The following is a 20,833-nucleotide window of genomic DNA, read 5'->3' as shown; positions in this document are numbered from 1 at the left end:
AGCCTGGCAGCTCTGTTTTGTTAACCACATAAAGAAAATAAATATAAATTTTGAATTAATTCCAGCTCCAAAATACATATATCTGGCAGATTGCCGTGTTGAAATGCCAAATTTTTGTAAATTTCTTCAGTCAAACAGGGTTTTGAAGATACTTTGACACTAGCAATTGATTAACAAATCAATAAACTTGAATAATTATTCATATAAATAAGCCTGGCAGCTCTGTTTTGTTAACCACACTAAGAAAATAAATATAAATTTTAAATTAATTCCAGCTCCAAAATCCATTTATCTAGCAGATTGCCGTGTTGAAATGCCAAATTTTGGTAAATTTCTTCAGTCAAACAGGATTTTGAAGATACATTGACACTAGCAATTTATAACAAATCAATAAACTTGAATAATTATTCATATAAATAAGCCTGGCAGCTCTGTTTTGTTAACCACATAAAGAAAATAAATATAAATTTTGAATTAATTCCAGCTCCAAAATACATATATCTGGCAGATTGCCGTGTTGAAATGCCAAATTTTGGTAAATTTCTTCAGTCAAACAGGGTTTTGAAGATACATTGACACTAGCAATTGATTAACAAATCAATAAACTTGAATAATTATTGATATAAATAAGCCTGGCAGCTCTGTTTTGTTAACCACATTAAGAAAATAAATATAAATTTTGAATTAATTCCAGCTCCAAAATCCATTTATCTGGCAGATTGTCGTGTTGAAATGCCAAATTTTAGTAAATTTCTTCAGTCAAACAGGGTTTTGAAGATACATTGACACTAGCAATTGATTAACAAATCAATAAACTTGAATAATTATTGATATAAATAAGCCTGGCAGCTCTGTTTTGTTAACCACATTAAGAAAATAAATATAAATTTTGAATTAATTCCAGCTCCAAAATCCATTTATCTGGCAGATTGTCGTGTTGAAATGCCAAATTTTCGTAAATTTCTTCAGTCGAACAGGGTTTTGAATAAACATTGACACTAGCAGTTCATTAACAAATCAATAAACTTGATAAATTTGTGATATAAATAAGCCTGGCAGCTCTGTTTTGTTAACCATACTAAGAAAATAAATATAAATTTTAAAAAATTCTTAAGAATAATGAATATTTCCAGCTCCAAAATCCATTTATCTGGCAGATTGTAGTGTTGAAATGCCAAATTTTGGTAAATTTCTTCAGTCAAACAGGATTTTGAAGATACATTGACACTAGCAATTGATTAACAAATCAATAAACTTGAATAATTATTCATATAAATAAGCCTGGCAGCTCTGTTTTGTTAACCACACTAAGAAAATAAATATAAATTTTGAATTAATTCCAGCTCCAAAATCCATTTATCTAGCAGATTGCCGTGTTGAAATGCCAAATTTTGGTAAATCTCTTCAGTCAAACAGGATTTTGAAGATACATTGACACTAGCAATTGATAACAAATCAATAAACTTGAATAATTATTCATATAAATAAGCCTGGCAGCTCTGTTTTGTTAACCACATAAAGAAAATAAATATAAATTTTGAATTAATTCCAGCTCCAAAATACATATATCTGGCAGATTGCCGTGTTGAAATGCCAAATTTTTGTAAATTTCTTCAGTCAAACAGGGTTTTGAAGATACTTTGACACTAGCAATTGATTAACAAATCAATAAACTTGAATAATTATTGATATAAATAAGCCTGGTAGCTCTGTTTTGTTAACCACACTAAGAAAATAAATATAAATTTTGAATTAATTCTTAAGAATTATGAATATTTCCAGCTCCAAAATCCATTTATCTGGCAGATTGCCGTGTTGAAATGCCAAATTTTGGTAAATTTCTTCAGTCAAACAGGGTTTTGAAGATACATTGACACTAGCAATTGATTAACAAATCAATAAACTTGAAAAATTATTCATATAAATAAGCCTGGCAGCTCTGTTTTGTTAACCATACTAAGAAAATAAATATAAATTTTGAAAAATTCTTAAGAATAATGAATATTTCCAGCTCCAAAATCCATTTATCTGGCAGATTGCCGTGTTGAAATGCCAAATTTTGGTAAATTTCTTCAGTCAAACAGGGTTTTGAAGATACATTGACACTAGCAATTGATTAACAAATCAATAAACTTGAATATATATTGATATAAATAAGCCTGGCAGCTCTGTTTTGTTAACCACACTAAGAAAATAAATATAAATTTTGAGTTAATTCCAGCTCCAAAATCCATTTATCTGGCAGATTGCCGTGTTGAAATGCCATATTTTGGTAAATTTCTTCAGTCAAACAGGGTTTTGAAGATACATTGACACTAGCAATTGATTAACAAATCAATAAACTTGAATAATTATTGATATAAATAAGCCTGGCAGCTCTGTTTTGTTAACCACATTAAGAAAATAAATATAAATTTTGAATTAATTCCAGCTCCAAAATACATATATCTGGCAGATTGCCGTGTTGAAATGCCAAATTTTGGTAAATTTCTTCAGTCAAACAGGGATTTGAAGATACATTGACACTAGCAATTGATTAACAATTCAATAAACTTGAATAATTATTGATATGAATAAGCCTGGCAGCTCTGTTTTGTTAACCACATTAAGAAAATAAATATAAATTTTGAATTAACTCCAGCTCCAAAATACATATATCTGGAAGATTGCCGTGTTGAAATGCCAAATTTTGGTAAATTTCTTCAGTCAAACAGGGTTTTGAAGATACATTGACACTAGCAATAGATTAACAAATCAATAAACTTAAATAATTATTGATATAAATAAGCCTGGCAGCTCTGTTTTGTTAACCACACTAAGAAAATAAATATAAATTTTGAATTAAATACAGCTCCAAAATCCATTTATCTGGCAGATTGTCGTGTTGAAATGCCAAATTTTGGTAAATTTCTTCAGTCAAACAGGGTTTTGAATAAACATTGACACTAGCAATTCATTAACAAATCAATAAACTTGATAAATTTGTGATATAAATAAGCCTGGCAGCTCTGTTTTGTTAACCATACTAAGAAAATAAATATAAATTTTGAAAAATTCTTAAGAATAATGAATATTTCCAGCTCCAAAATCCATTTATCTGGCAGATTGTAGTGTTGAAATGCCTAATTTTGGTAAATTTCTTCAGTCAAACAGGATTTTGAAGATACATTGACACTAGCAATTGATTAAAAAATCAATAAACTTGAATAATTATTCATATAAATAAGCCTGGCAGCTCTGTTTTGTTAACCACACTAAGAAAATAAATATAAATTTTGAATTAATTCCAGCTCCAAAATCCATTTATCTAGCAGATTGCCGTGTTGAAATGCCAAATTTTGGTAAATCTCTTCAGTCAAACAGGATTTTGAATAAACATTGACACTAGCAATTGATTAACAAATCAATAAACTTAAATAATTATTGATATAAATAAGCCTGGCAGCTCTGTTTTGTTAACCACACTAAGAAAATAAATATAAATTTTGAATTAAATCCAGCTCCAAAATCCATTTATCTGGCAGATTGTCGTGTTGAAATGCCAAATTTTGGTAAATTTCTTCAGTCAAACAGGGTTTTGAATAAACATTGACACTAGCAATTCATTAACAAATCAATAAACTTGATAAATTTGTGATATAAATAAGCCTGGCAGCTCTGTTTTGTTAACCATACTAAGAAAATAAATATAAATTTTGAAAAATTCTTAAGAATAATGAATATTTCCAGCTCCAAAATCCATTTATCTGGCAGATTGTAGTGTTGAAATGCCTAATTTTGGTAAATTTCTTCAGTCAAACAGGATTTTGAAGATACATTGACACTAGCAATTGATTAAAAAATCAATAAACTTGAATAATTATTCATATAAATAAGCCTGGCAGCTCTGTTTTGTTAACCACACTAAGAAAATAAATATAAATTTTGAATTAATTCCAGCTCCAAAATCCATTTATCTAGCAGATTGCCGTGTTGAAATGCCAAATTTTGGTAAATCTCTTCAGTCAAACAGGATTTTGAATAAACATTGACACTAGCAATTGATTAACAAATCAATAAACTTGATAAATTTGTGATATAAATAAGCCTGGCAGCTCTGTTTTGTTAACCACACTAAGAAAATAAATATAAATTTTAAATTAAATCCAGCTCCAAAATCCATTTATCTGGCAGATTGTCGTGTTGAAATGCCAAATTTTGGTAAATTTCTTCAGTCAAACAGGATTTTGAAGATACATTGACACTAGCAATTTATAACAAATCAATAAACTTGAATAATTATTCATATAAATAAGCCTGGCAGCTCTGTTTTGTTAACCACATAAAGAAAATAAATATAAATTGTGAATTAATTCCAGCTCCAAAATACATATATCTGGCAGATTGCCGTGTTGAAATGCCAAATTTTTGTAAATTTCTTCAGTCAAACAGGGTTTTGAAGATACTTTGACACTAGCAATTGATTAACAAATCAATAAACTTGAATAATTATTGATATAAATAAGCCTGGTAGCTCTGTTTTGTTAACCACACTAAGAAAATAAAAATAAATATTGAATTAATTCTTAAGAATTATGAATATTTCCAGCTCCAAAATCCATTTATCTGGCAGATTGCCGTGTTGAAATGCCAAATTTTGGTAAATTTCTTCAGTCAAACAGGGTTTTGAAGATACATTGACACTAGCAATTGATTAACAAATCAATAAACTTGAATAATTATTGATATAAATAAGCCTGGCAGCTCTGTTTTGTTAACCACATTAAGAAAATAAATATAAATTTTGAATTAATTCCAGCTCCAAAATCCATTTATCTGGCAGATTGTCGTGTTGAAATGCCAAATTTTGGTAAATTTCTTCAGTCAAACAGGGTTTTGAATAAACATTGACACTAGCAGTTCATTAACAAATCAATAAACTTGATAAATTTGTGATATAAATAAGCCTGGCAGCTCTGTTTTGTTAACCATACTAAGAAAATAAATATAAATTTTAAAAAATTCTTAAGAATAATGAATATTTCCAGCTCCAAAATCCATTTATCTGGCAGATTGTAGTGTTGAAATGCCAAATTTTGGTAAATTTCTTCAGTCAAACAGGGTTTTGAAGATACATTGACACTAGCAATTGATTAACAAATCAATAAACTTGAATAATTATTGATATAAATAAGCCTGGTAGCTCTGTTTTGTTAACCACACTAAGAAAATAAATATAAATTTTGAATTAATTCTTAAGAATTATGAATATTTCCAGCTCCAAAATCCATTTATCTGGCAGATTGCCGTGTTGAAATGCCAAATTTTGGTAAATCTCTTCAGTCAAACAGGATTTTGAATAAACATTGACACTAGCAATTGATTAACAAATCAATAAACTTGATAAATTTGTGATATAAATAAGCCTGGCAGCTCTGTTTTGTTAACCATACTAAGAAAATAAATATAAATTTTAAAAAATTCTTAAGAATAATGAATATTTCCAGCTCCAAAATCCATTTATCTGGCAGATTGTAGTGTTGAAATGCCAAATTTTGGTAAATTTCTTCAGTCAAACAGGGTTTTGAAGATACATTGACACTAGCAATTGATTAACAAATCAATAAACTTGAATAATTATTGATATAAATAAGCCTGGTAGCTCTGTTTTGTTAACCACACTAAGAAAATAAATATAAATTTTGAATTAATTCTTAAGAATTATGAATATTTCCAGCTCCAAAATCCATTTATCTGGCAGATTGCCGTGTTGAAATGCCAAATTTTGGTAAATCTCTTCAGTCAAACAGGATTTTGAATAAACATTGACACTAGCAATTGATTAACAAATCAATAAACTTGATAAATTTGTGATATAAATAAGCCTGGCAGCTCTGTTTTGTTAACCACACTAAGAAAATAAATATAAATTTTGAATTAAATCCAGCTCCAAAATCCATTTATCTGGCAGATTGTCGTGTTGAAATGCCAAATTTTGGTAAATTTCTTCAGTCAAACAGGATTTTGAAGATACATTGACACTAGCAATTTATAACAAATCAATAAACTTGAATAATTATTCATATAAATAAGCCTGGCAGCTCTGTTTTGTTAACCACATAAAGAAAATAAATATAAATTGTGAATTAATTCCAGCTCCAAAATACATATATCTGGCAGATTGCCGTGTTGAAATGCCAAATTTTTGTAAATTTCTTCAGTCAAACAGGGTTTTGAAGATACTTTGACACTAGCAATTGATTAACAAATCAATAAACTTGAATAATTATTGATATAAATAAGCCTGGTAGCTCTGTTTTGTTAACCACACTAAGAAAATAAAAATAAATATTGAATTAATTCTTAAGAATTATGAATATTTCCAGCTCCAAAATCCATTTATCTGGCAGATTGCCGTGTTGAAATGCCAAATTTTGGTAAATTTCTTCAGTCAAACAGGGTTTTGAAGATACATTGACACTAGCAATTGATTAACAAATCAATAAACTTGAATAATTATTGATATAAATAAGCCTGGCAGCTCTGTTTTGTTAACCACATTAAGAAAATAAATATAAATTTTGAATTAATTCCAGCTCCAAAATCCATTTATCTGGCAGATTGTCGTGTTGAAATGCCAAATTTTGGTAAATTTCTTCAGTCAAACAGGGTTTTGAATAAACATTGACACTAGCAGTTCATTAACAAATCAATAAACTTGATAAATTTGTGATATAAATAAGCCTGGCAGCTCTGTTTTGTTAACCATACTAAGAAAATAAATATAAATTTTAAAAAATTCTTAAGAATAATGAATATTTCCAGCTCCAAAATCCATTTATCTGGCAGATTGTAGTGTTGAAATGCCAAATTTTGGTAAATTTCTTCAGTCAAACAGGGTTTTGAAGATACATTGACACTAGCAATTGATTAACAAATCAATAAACTTGAATAATTATTGATATAAATAAGCCTGGTAGCTCTGTTTTGTTAACCACACTAAGAAAATAAATATAAATTTTGAATTAATTCTTAAGAATTATGAATATTTCCAGCTCCAAAATCCATTTATCTTGCAGATTGCCGTGTTGAAATGCCAAATTTTGGTAAATTTCTTCAGTCAAACAGGGTTTTGAAGATACATTGACACTAGCAATTGATTAACAAATCAATAAACTTGAATAATTATTGATATAAATAAGCCTGGCAGCTCTGTTTTGTTAACCACATTAAGAAAATAAATATAAATTTTGAATTAATTCCAGCTCCAAAATACATATATCTGGCAGATTGCCGTGTTGAAATGCCAAATTTTGGTAAATTTCTTCAGTCAAACAGGGTTTTGAAGATACATTGACACTAGCAATTGATTAACAAATCAATAAACTTGAATATATATTGATATAAATATGCCTGGCAGCTCTGTTTTGTTAACCACACTAAGAAAATAAATATAAATTTTGAATTAAATCCAGCTCCAAAATCCATTTATCTGGCAGATTGTCGTGTTGAAATGCCAAATTTTGGTAAATTTCTTCAGTCAAACAGGGTTTGAATAAACATTGACACTAGCAATTGATTAACAAATCAATAAACTTGATAAATTTGTGATATAAATAAGCCTGGCAGCTCTGTTTTGTTAACCATACTAAGAAAATAAATATAAATTTTGAAAAATTCTTAAGAATAATGAATATTTCCAGCTCCAAAATCCATTTATCTGGCAGATTATAGTGTTGAAATGCCAAATTTTGGTAAATTTCTTCAGTCAAACAGGATTTTGAAGATACATTGACACTAGCAATTGATAACAAATCAATAAACTTGAATAATTATTCTTATAAATAAGCCTGGCAGCTCTGTTTTGTTAACCACATAAAGAAAATAAATATAAATTTTGAATTAATTCCAGCTCCAAAATCCATTTATCTGGCAGATTGCCGTGTTGAAATGCCAAATTTTGGTAAATTTCTTCAGTCAAACAGGGATTTGAAGATACATTGACACTAGCAATAGATTAACAAATCAATAAACTTGAATAATTATTGATATTAATAAGCCTGGCAGCTCTGTTTTGTTAACCACACTAAGAAAATAAATATAAATTTTGAATTAAATCCAGCTCCAAAATCCATTTATCTGGCAGATTGTCGTGTTGAAATGCCAAATTTTGGTAAATTTCTTCAGTCAAACAGGGTTTTGAATAAACATTGACACTAGCAATTCATTAACAAATCAATAAACTTGATAAATTTGTGATATAAATAAGCCTGGCAGCTCTGTTTTGTTAACCATACTAAGAAAATAAATATAAATTTTAAAAAATTCTTAAGAATAATGAATATTTCCAGCTCCAAAATCCATTTATCTGGCAGATTGTAGTGTTGAAATGCCAAATTTTGGTAAATTTCTTCAGTCAAACAGGATTTTGAAGATACATTGACATTAGCAATTGATTAACAAATCAATAAACTTGAATATATATTGATATAAATAAGCCTGGCAGCTCTGTTTTGTTAACCACATTAAGAAAATAAATATAAATTTTGAATTAATTCCAGCTCCAAAATACATATATCTGGCAGATTGCCGTGTTGAAATGCCAAATTTTGGTAAATTTCTTCAGTCAAACAGGGTTTTGAAGATACATTGACACTAGCAATTGATTAACAAATCAATAAACTTGAATATATATTGATATAAATAAGCCTGGCAGCTCTGTTTTGTTAACCACATTAAGAAAATAAATATAAATTTTGAATTAATTCCAGCTCCAAAATCCATTTATCTGGCAGATTGTCGTGTTGAAATGCCAAATTTTGGTAAATTTCTTCAGTCAAACAGGGTTTTGAATAAACATTGACACTAGCAGTTCATTAACAAATCAATAAACTTGATAAATTTGTGATATAAATAAGCCTGGCAGCTCTGTTTTGTTAACCATACTAAGAAAATAAATATAAATTTTAAAAAATTCTTAAGAATAATGAATATTTCCAGCTCCAAAATCCATTTATCTGGCAGATTGTAGTGTTGAAATGCCAAATTTTGGTAAATTTCTTCAGTCAAACAGGGTTTTGAAGATACATTGACACTAGCAATTGATTAACAAATCAATAAACTTGAATAATTATTGATATAAATAAGCCTGGTAGCTCTGTTTTGTTAACCACACTAAGAAAATAAATATAAATTTTGAATTAATTCTTAAGAATTATGAATATTTCCAGCTCCAAAATCCATTTATCTTGCAGATTGCCGTGTTGAAATGCCAAATTTTGGTAAATTTCTTCAGTCAAACAGGGTTTTGAAGATACATTGACACTAGCAATTGATTAACAAATCAATAAACTTGAATAATTATTGATATAAATAAGCCTGGCAGCTCTGTTTTGTTAACCACATTAAGAAAATAAATATAAATTTTGAATTAATTCCAGCTCCAAAATACATATATCTGGCAGATTGCCGTGTTGAAATGCCAAATTTTGGTAAATTTCTTCAGTCAAACAGGGTTTTGAAGATACATTGACACTAGCAATTGATTAACAAATCAATAAACTTGAATATATATTGATATAAATATGCCTGGCAGCTCTGTTTTGTTAACCACACTAAGAAAATAAATATAAATTTTGAATTAAATCCAGCTCCAAAATCCATTTATCTGGCAGATTGTCGTGTTGAAATGCCAAATTTTGGTAAATTTCTTCAGTCAAACAGGGTTTGAATAAACATTGACACTAGCAATTGATTAACAAATCAATAAACTTGATAAATTTGTGATATAAATAAGCCTGGCAGCTCTGTTTTGTTAACCATACTAAGAAAATAAATATAAATTTTGAAAAATTCTTAAGAATAATGAATATTTCCAGCTCCAAAATCCATTTATCTGGCAGATTATAGTGTTGAAATGCCAAATTTTGGTAAATTTCTTCAGTCAAACAGGATTTTGAAGATACATTGACACTAGCAATTGATAACAAATCAATAAACTTGAATAATTATTCTTATAAATAAGCCTGGCAGCTCTGTTTTGTTAACCACATAAAGAAAATAAATATAAATTTTGAATTAATTCCAGCTCCAAAATCCATTTATCTGGCAGATTGCCGTGTTGAAATGCCAAATTTTGGTAAATTTCTTCAGTCAAACAGGGATTTGAAGATACATTGACACTAGCAATAGATTAACAAATCAATAAACTTGAATAATTATTGATATTAATAAGCCTGGCAGCTCTGTTTTGTTAACCACACTAAGAAAATAAATATAAATTTTGAATTAAATCCAGCTCCAAAATCCATTTATCTGGCAGATTGTCGTGTTGAAATGCCAAATTTTGGTAAATTTCTTCAGTCAAACAGGGTTTTGAATAAACATTGACACTAGCAATTCATTAACAAATCAATAAACTTGATAAATTTGTGATATAAATAAGCCTGGCAGCTCTGTTTTGTTAACCATACTAAGAAAATAAATATAAATTTTAAAAAATTCTTAAGAATAATGAATATTTCCAGCTCCAAAATCCATTTATCTGGCAGATTGTAGTGTTGAAATGCCAAATTTTGGTAAATTTCTTCAGTCAAACAGGATTTTGAAGATACATTGACATTAGCAATTGAATAACAAATCAATAAACTTGAATATATATTGATATAAATAAGCCTGGCAGCTCTGTTTTGTTAACCACATTAAGAAAATAAATATAAATTTTGAATTAATTCCAGCTCCAAAATACATATATCTGGCAGATTGCCGTGTTGAAATGCCAAATTTTGGTAAATTTCTTCAGTCAAACAGGGTTTTGAAGATACATTGACACTAGCAATTGATTAACAAATCAATAAACTTGAATATATATTGATATAAATAAGCCTGGCAGCTCTGTTTTGTTAACCACACTAAGAAAATAAATATAAATTTTGAGTTAATTCCAGCTCCAAAATCCATTTATCTGGCAGATTGCCGTGTTGAAATGCCATATTTTGGTAAATTTCTTCAGTCAAACAGGGTTTTGAAGATACATTGACACTAGCAATTGATTAACAAATCAATAAACTTGAATAATTATTGATATAAATAAGCCTGGCAGCTCTGTTTTGTTAACCACATTAAGAAAATAAATATAAATTTTGAATTAATTCCAGCTCCAAAATACATATATCTGGCAGATTGCCGTGTTGAAATGCCAAATTTTGGTAAATTTCTTCAGTCAAACAGGTATTTGAAGATACATTGACACTAGCAATTGATTAACAAATCAATAAACTTGAATAATTATTGATATAAATAAGCCTGGCAGCTCTGTTTTGTTAACCACATTAAGAAAATAAATATAAATTTTGAATTAATTCCAGCTCCAAAATACATATATCTGGCAGATTGCCGTGTTGAAATGCCAAATTTTGGTAAATTTCTTCAGTCAAACAGGTATTTGAAGATACATTGACACTAGCAATTTATAACAAATCAATAAACTTGAATAATTATTCATATAAATAAGCCTGGCAGCTCTGTTTTGTTAACCACATAAGGAAAATAAATATAAATTGTGAATTAATTCCAGCTCCAAAATACATATATCTGGCAGATTGCCGTGTTGAAATGCCAAATTTTTGTAAATTTCTTCAGTCAAACAGGGTTTTGAAGATACTTTGACACTAGCAATTGATTAACAAATCAATAAACTTGAATAATTATTGATATAAATAAGCCTGGTAGCTCTGTTTTGTTAACCACACTAAGAAAATAAAAATAAATATTGAATTAATTCTTAAGAATTATGAATATTTCCAGCTCCAAAATCCATTTATCTGGCAGATTGCCGTGTTGAAATGCCAAATTTTGGTAAATTTCTTCAGTCAAACAGGGTTTTGAAGATACATTGACACTAGCAATTGATTAACAAATCAATAAACTTGAATAATTATTGATATAAATAAGCCTGGCAGCTCTGTTTTGTTAACCACATTAAGAAAATAAATATAAATTTTGAATTAATTCCAGCTCCAAAATCCATTTATCTGGCAGATTGTCGTGTTGAAATGCCAAATTTTGGTAAATTTCTTCAGTCAAACAGGATTTTGAAGATACATTGACACTAGCAATTTATAACAAATCAATAAACTTGAATAATTATTCATATAAATAAGCCTGGCAGCTCTGTTTTGTTAACCACATAAAGAAAATAAATATAAATTGTGAATTAATTCCAGCTCCAAAATACATATATCTGGCAGATTGCCGTGTTGAAATGCCAAATTTTTGTAAATTTCTTCAGTCAAACAGGGTTTTGAAGATACTTTGACACTAGCAATTGATTAACAAATCAATAAACTTGAATAATTATTGATATAAATAAGCCTGGTAGCTCTGTTTTGTTAACCACACTAAGAAAATAAAAATAAATATTGAATTAATTCTTAAGAATTATGAATATTTCCAGCTCCAAAATCCATTTATCTGGCAGATTGCCGTGTTGAAATGCCAAATTTTGGTAAATTTCTTCAGTCAAACAGGGTTTTGAAGATACATTGACACTAGCAATTGATTAACAAATCAATAAACTTGAATAATTATTGATATAAATAAGCCTGGCAGCTCTGTTTTGTTAACCACATTAAGAAAATAAATATAAATTTTGAATTAATTCCAGCTCCAAAATCCATTTATCTGGCAGATTGTCGTGTTGAAATGCCAAATTTTGGTAAATTTCTTCAGTCAAACAGGGTTTTGAATAAACATTGACACTAGCAGTTCATTAACAAATCAATAAACTTGATAAATTTGTGATATAAATAAGCCTGGCAGCTCTGTTTTGTTAACCATACTAAGAAAATAAATATAAATTTTAAAAAATTCTTAAGAATAATGAATATTTCCAGCTCCAAAATCCATTTATCTGGCAGATTGTAGTGTTGAAATGCCAAATTTTGGTAAATTTCTTCAGTCAAACAGGGTTTTGAAGATACATTGACACTAGCAATTGATTAACAAATCAATAAACTTGAATAATTATTGATATAAATAAGCCTGGTAGCTCTGTTTTGTTAACCACACTAAGAAAATAAATATAAATTTTGAATTAATTCTTAAGAATTATGAATATTTCCAGCTCCAAAATCCATTTATCTGGCAGATTGCCGTGTTGAAATGCCAAATTTTGGTAAATTTCTTCAGTCAAACAGGGTTTTGAAGATACATTGACACTAGCAATTGATTAACAAATCAATAAACTTGAATATATATTGATATAAATAAGCCTGGCAGCTCTGTTTTGTTAACCACACTAAGAAAATAAATATAAATTTTGAGTTAATTCCAGCTCCAAAATCCATTTATCTGGCAGATTGCCGTGTTGAAATGCCATATTTTGGTAAATTTCTTCAGTCAAACAGGGTTTTGAAGATACATTGACACTAGCAATTGATTAACAAATCAATAAACTTGAATAATTATTGATATAAATAAGCCTGGCAGCTCTGTTTTGTTAACCACATTAAGAAAATAAATATAAATTTTGAATTAATTCCAGCTCCAAAATACATATATCTGGCAGATTGCCGTGTTGAAATGCCAAATTTTGGTAAATTTCTTCAGTCAAACAGGTATTTGAAGATACATTGACACTAGCAATTGATTAACAAATCAATAAACTTGAATAATTATTGATATAAATAAGCCTGGCAGCTCTGTTTTGTTAACCACATTAAGAAAATAAATATAAATTTTGAATTAATTCCAGCTCCAAAATACATATATCTGGCAGATTGCCGTGTTGAAATGCAAAATTTTGGTAAATTTCTTCAGTCAAACAGGTATTTGAAGATACATTGACACTAGCAATTTATAACAAATCAATAAACTTGAATAATTATTCATATAAATAAGCCTGGCAGCTCTGTTTTGTTAACCACATAAGGAAAATAAATATAAATTGTGAATTAATTCCAGCTCCAAAATACATATATCTGGCAGATTGCCGTGTTGAAATGCCAAATTTTTGAAAATTTCTTCAGTCAAACAGGGTTTTGAAGATACTTTGACACTAGCAATTGATTAACAAATCAATAAACTTGAATAATTATTGATATAAATAAGCCTGGTAGCTCTGTTTTGTTAACCACACTAAGAAAATAAAAATAAATATTGAATTAATTCTTAAGAATTATGAATATTTCCAGCTCCAAAATCCATTTATCTGGCAGATTGCCGTGTTGAAATGCCAAATTTTGGTAAATTTCTTCAGTCAAACAGGGTTTTGAAGATACATTGACACTAGCAATTGATTAACAAATCAATAAACTTGAATAATTATTGATATAAATAAGCCTGGCAGCTCTGTTTTGTTAACCACATTAAGAAAATAAATATAAATTTTGAATTAATTCCAGCTCCAAAATCCATTTATCTGGCAGATTGTCGTGTTGAAATGCCAAATTTTGGTAAATTTCTTCAGTCAAACAGGATTTTGAAGATACATTGACACTAGCAATTTATAACAAATCAATAAACTTGAATAATTATTCATATAAATAAGCCTGGCAGCTCTGTTTTGTTAACCACATAAAGAAAATAAATATAAATTGTGAATTAATTCCAGCTCCAAAATACATATATCTGGCAGATTGCCGTGTTGAAATGCCAAATTTTTGTAAATTTCTTCAGTCAAACAGGGTTTTGAAGATACTTTGACACTAGCAATTGATTAACAAATCAATAAACTTGAATAATTATTGATATAAATAAGCCTGGTAGCTCTGTTTTGTTAACCACACTAAGAAAATAAAAATAAATATTGAATTAATTCTTAAGAATTATGAATATTTCCAGCTCCAAAATCCATTTATCTGGCAGATTGCCGTGTTGAAATGCCAAATTTTGGTAAATTTCTTCAGTCAAACAGGGTTTTGAAGATACATTGACACTAGCAATTGATTAACAAATCAATAAACTTGAATAATTATTGATATAAATAAGCCTGGCAGCTCTGTTTTGTTAACCACATTAAGAAAATAAATATAAATTTTGAATTAATTCCAGCTCCAAAATCCATTTATCTGGCAGATTGTCGTGTTGAAATGCCAAATTTTGGTAAATTTCTTCAGTCAAACAGGGTTTTGAATAAACATTGACACTAGCAGTTCATTAACAAATCAATAAACTTGATAAATTTGTGATATAAATAAGCCTGGCAGCTCTGTTTTGTTAACCATACTAAGAAAATAAATATAAATTTTAAAAAATTCTTAAGAATAATGAATATTTCCAGCTCCAAAATCCATTTATCTGGCAGATTGTAGTGTTGAAATGCCAAATTTTGGTAAATTTCTTCAGTCAAACAGGGTTTTGAAGATACATTGACACTAGCAATTGATTAACAAATCAATAAACTTGAATAATTATTGATATAAATAAGCCTGGTAGCTCTGTTTTGTTAACCACACTAAGAAAATAAATATAAATTTTGAATTAATTCTTAAGAATTATGAATATTTCCAGCTCCAAAATCCATTTATCTGGCAGATTGCCGTGTTGAAATGCCAAATTTTGGTAAATTTCTTCAGTCAAACAGGGTTTTGAAGATACATTGACACTAGCAATTGATTAACAAATCAATAAACTTGAATAATTATTGATATAAATAAGCCTGGCAGCTCTGTTTTGTTAACCACATTAAGAAAATAAATATAAATTTTGAATTAATTCCAGCTCCAAAATACATATATCTGGCAGATTGCCGTGTTGAAATGCCAAATTTTGGTAAATTTCTTCAGTCAAACAGGGTTTTGAAGATACATTGACACTAGCAATTGATTAACAAATCAATAAACTTGAATATATATTGATATAAATATGCCTGGCAGCTCTGTTTTGTTAACCACACTAAGAAAATAAATATAAATTTTGAATTAAATCCAGCTCCAAAATCCATTTATCTGGCAGATTGTCGTGTTGAAATGCCAAATTTTGGTAAATTTCTTCAGTCAAACAGGGTTTGAATAAACATTGACACTAGCAATTGATTAACAAATCAATAAACTTGATAAATTTGTGATATAAATAAGCCTGGCAGCTCTGTTTTGTTAACCATACTAAGAAAATAAATATAAATTTTGAAAAATTCTTAAGAATAATGAATATTTCCAGCTCCAAAATCCATTTATCTGGCAGATTATAGTGTTGAAATGCCAAATTTTGGTAAATTTCTTCAGTCAAACAGGATTTTGAAGATACATTGACACTAGCAATTGATAACAAATCAATAAACTTGAATAATTATTCTTATAAATAAGCCTGGCAGCTCTGTTTTGTTAACCACATAAAGAAAATAAATATAAATTTTGAATTAATTCCAGCTCCAAAATCCATTTATCTGGCAGATTGCCGTGTTGAAATGCCAAATTTTGGTAAATTTCTTCAGTCAAACAGGGATTTGAAGATACATTGACACTAGCAATAGATTAACAAATCAATAAACTTGAATAATTATTGATATTAATAAGCCTGGCAGCTCTGTTTTGTTAACCACACTAAGAAAATAAATATAAATTTTGAATTAAATCCAGCTCCAAAATCCATTTATCTGGCAGATTGTCGTGTTGAAATGCCAAATTTTGGTAAATTTCTTCAGTCAAACAGGGTTTTGAATAAACATTGACACTAGCAATTCATTAACAAATCAATAAACTTGATAAATTTGTGATATAAATAAGCCTGGCAGCTCTGTTTTGTTAACCATACTAAGAAAATAAATATAAATTTTAAAAAATTCTTAAGAATAATGAATATTTCCAGCTCCAAAATCCATTTATCTGGCAGATTGTAGTGTTGAAATGCCAAATTTTGGTAAATTTCTTCAGTCAAACAGGATTTTGAAGATACATTGACATTAGCAATTGATTAACAAATCAATAAACTTGAATATATATTGATATAAATAAGCCTGGCAGCTCTGTTTTGTTAACCACATTAAGAAAATAAATATAAATTTTGAATTAATTCCAGCTCCAAAATACATATATCTGGCAGATTGCCGTGTTGAAATGCCAAATTTTGGTAAATTTCTTCAGTCAAACAGGGTTTTGAAGATACATTGACACTAGCAATTGATTAACAAATCAATAAACTTGAATATATATTGATATAAATAAGCCTGGCAGCTCTGTTTTGTTAACCACACTAAGAAAATAAATATAAATTTTGAGTTAATTCCAGCTCCAAAATCCATTTATCTGGCAGATTGCCGTGTTGAAATGCCATATTTTGGTAAATTTCTTCAGTCAAACAGGGTTTTGAAGATACATTGACACTAGCAATTGATTAACAAATCAATAAACTTGAATAATTATTGATATAAATAAGCCTGGCAGCTCTGTTTTGTTAACCACATTAAGAAAATAAATATAAATTTTGAATTAATTCCAGCTCCAAAATACATATATCTGGCAGATTGCCGTGTTGAAATGCCAAATTTTGGTAAATTTCTTCAGTCAAACAGGTATTTGAAGATACATTGACACTAGCAATTGATTAACAAATCAATAAACTTGAATAATTATTGATATAAATAAGCCTGGCAGCTCTGTTTTGTTAACCACATTAAGAAAATAAATATAAATTTTGAATTAATTCCAGCTCCAAAATACATATATCTGGCAGATTGCCGTGTTGAAATGCCAAATTTTGGTAAATTTCTTCAGTCAAACAGGTATTTGAAGATACATTGACACTAGCAATTGATTAACAATTCAATAAACTTGAATAATTATTGATATAAATAAGCCTGGTAGCTCTGTTTTGTTAACCACACTAAGAAAATAAAAATAAATATTGAATTAATTCTTAAGAATTATGAATATTTCCAGCTCCAAAATCCATTTATCTGGCAGATTGCCGTGTTGAAATGCCAAATTTTGGTAAATTTCTTCAGTCAAACAGGGTTTTGAAGATACATTGACACTAGCAATTGATTAACAAATCAATAAACTTGAATAATTATTGATATAAATAAGCCTGGCAGCTCTGTTTTGTTAACCACATTAAGAAAATAAATATAAATTTTGAATTAATTCCAGCTCCAAAATCCATTTATCTGGCAGATTGTCGTGTTGAAATGCCGAATTTTGGTAAATTTCTTCAGTCAAACAGGGTTTTGAATAAACATTGACACTAGCAATTCATTAACAAATCAATAAACTTGATAAATTTGTGATATAAATAAGCCTGGCAGCTCTGTTTTGTTAACCATACTAAGAAAATAAATATAAATTTTAAAAAATTCTTAAGAATAATGAATATTTCCAGCTCCAAAATCCATTTATCTGGCAGATTGTAGTGTTGAAATGCCAAATTTTGGTAAATTTCTTCAGTCAAACAGGATTTTGAAGATACATTGACACTAGCAATTGATTAACAAATCAATAAACTTGAATAATTATTCATATAAATAAGCCTGGCAGCTCTGTTTTGTTAACCACACTAAGAAAATAAATATAAATTTTGAATTAATTCCAGCTCCAAAATCCATTTATCTAGCAGATTGCCGTGTTGAAATACCAAATTTTGGTAAATCTCTTCAGTCAAACAGGATTTTGAAGATACATTGACACTAGCAATTGATAACAAATCAATAAACTTGAATAATTATTCATATAAATAAGCCTGGCAGCTCTGTTTTGTTAACCACATAAAGAAAATAAATATAAATTTTGAATTAATTCCAGCTCCAAAATACATATATCTGGCAGATTGCCGTGTTGAAATGCCAAATTTTTGTAAATTTCTTCAGTCAAACAGGGTTTTGAAGATACTTTGACACTAGCAATTGATTAACAAATCAATAAACTTGAATAATTATTGATATAAATAAGCCTGGTAGCTCTGTTTTGCTAACCACACTAAGAAAATAAATATAAATTTTGAATTAATTCTTAAGAATTATGAATATTTCCAGCTCCAAAATCCATTTATCTGGCAGATTGCCGTGTTGAAATGCCAAATTTTGGTAAATTTCTTCAGTCAAACAGGGTTTTGAAGATACATTGACACTAGCAATTGATTAACAAATCAATAAACTTGAATAATAATTGATATAAATAAGCCTGGCAGCTCTGTTTTGTTAACCACATTAAGAAAATAAATATAAATTTTGAATTAATTCCAGCTCCAAAATACATATATCTGGCAGATTGCCGTGTTGAAATGCCAAATTTTGGTAAATTTCTTCAGTCAACAGGGTTTTGAAGATACATTGACACTAGCAATTGATTAACAAATCAATAAACTTGAATATATATTGATATAAATAAGCCTGGCAGCTCTGTTTTGTTAACCACACTAAGAAAATAAATATAAATTTTGAGTTAATTCCAGCTCCAAAATCCATTTATCTGGCAGATTGCCGTGTTGAAATGCCATATTTTGGTAAATTTCTTCAGTCAAACAGGGTTTTGAAGATACATTGACACTAGCAATTGATTAACAAATCAATAAACTTGAATAATTATTGATATGAATAAGCCTGGCAGCTCTGTTTTGTTAACCACACTAAGAAAATAAATATAAATTTTGAATTAAATCCAGCTGCAAAATCCATTTATCTGGCAGATTGTCGTGTTGAAATGCCAAATTTTGGTAAATTTCTTCAGTCAAACAGGGTTTTGAATAAACATTGACACTAGCAATTCATTAACAAATCAATAAACTTGATAAATTTGTGATATAAATAAGCCTGGCAGCTCTGTTTTGTTAACCATACTAAGAAAATAAATATAAATTTTAAAAAATTCTTAAGAATAATGAATATTTCCAGCTCCAAAATCCATTTATCTGGCAGATTGTAGTGTTGAAATGCCAAATTTTGGTAAATTTCTTCAGTCAAACAGGATTTTGAAGATACATTGACATTAGCAATTGATTAACAAATCAATAAACTTGAATAATTATTCATATAAATAAGCCTGGCAGCTCTGTTTTGTTAACCACACTAAGAAAATAAATATAAATTTTGAATTAATTCCAGCTCCAAAATCCATTTATCTAGCAGATTGCCGTGTTGAAATGCCAAATTTTGGTAAATCTCTTCAGTCAAACAGGATTTTGAAGATACATTGACACTAGCAATTGATAACAAATCAATAAACTTGAATAATTATTCATATAAATAAGCCTGGCAGCTCTGTTTTGTTAACCACATAAAGAAAATAAATATAAATTTTGAATTAATTCCAGCTCCAAAATACATATATCTGGCAGATTGCCGTGTTGAAATGCCAAATTTTTGTAAATTTCTTCAGTCAAACAGGGTTTTGAAAATACTTTGACACTAGCAATTGATTAACAAATCAATAAACTTGAATAATTATTGATATAAATAAGCCTGGTAGCTCTGTTTTGTTAACCACACTAAGAAAATAAATATAAATTTAGAATTAATTCTTAAGAATTATGAATATTTCCAGCTCCAAAATCCATTTATCTGGCAGATTGCCGTGTTGAAATGCCAAATTTTGGTAAATTTCTTCAGTCAAACAGGGTTTTGAAGATACATTGACACTAGCAATTGATTAACAAATCAATAAACTTGAATAATTATTGATATAAATAAGCCTGGCAGCTCTGTTTTGTTAACCACATTAAGAAAATAAATATAAATTTTGAATTAATTCCAGCTCCAAAATACATATATCTGGCAGATTGCCGTGTTGAAATGCCAAATTTTGGTAAATTTATTCAGTCAAACAGGGATTTGAAGATACATTGACACTAGCAATTGATTAACAATTCAATAAACTTGAATAATTATTGATATGAATAAGCCTGGCAGCTCTGTTTTGTTAACCAC

Source organism: Leiobunum rupestre, chromosome 6 (assembly GCF_980474605.1).
Source record: "Leiobunum rupestre chromosome 6, qqLeiRupe1.1.hap1, whole genome shotgun sequence".
In the NCBI taxonomy this organism is placed as follows: Eukaryota; Metazoa; Arthropoda; class Arachnida; order Opiliones; family Sclerosomatidae; genus Leiobunum; species Leiobunum rupestre.
This window is presented reverse-complemented; position numbering follows the sequence as displayed.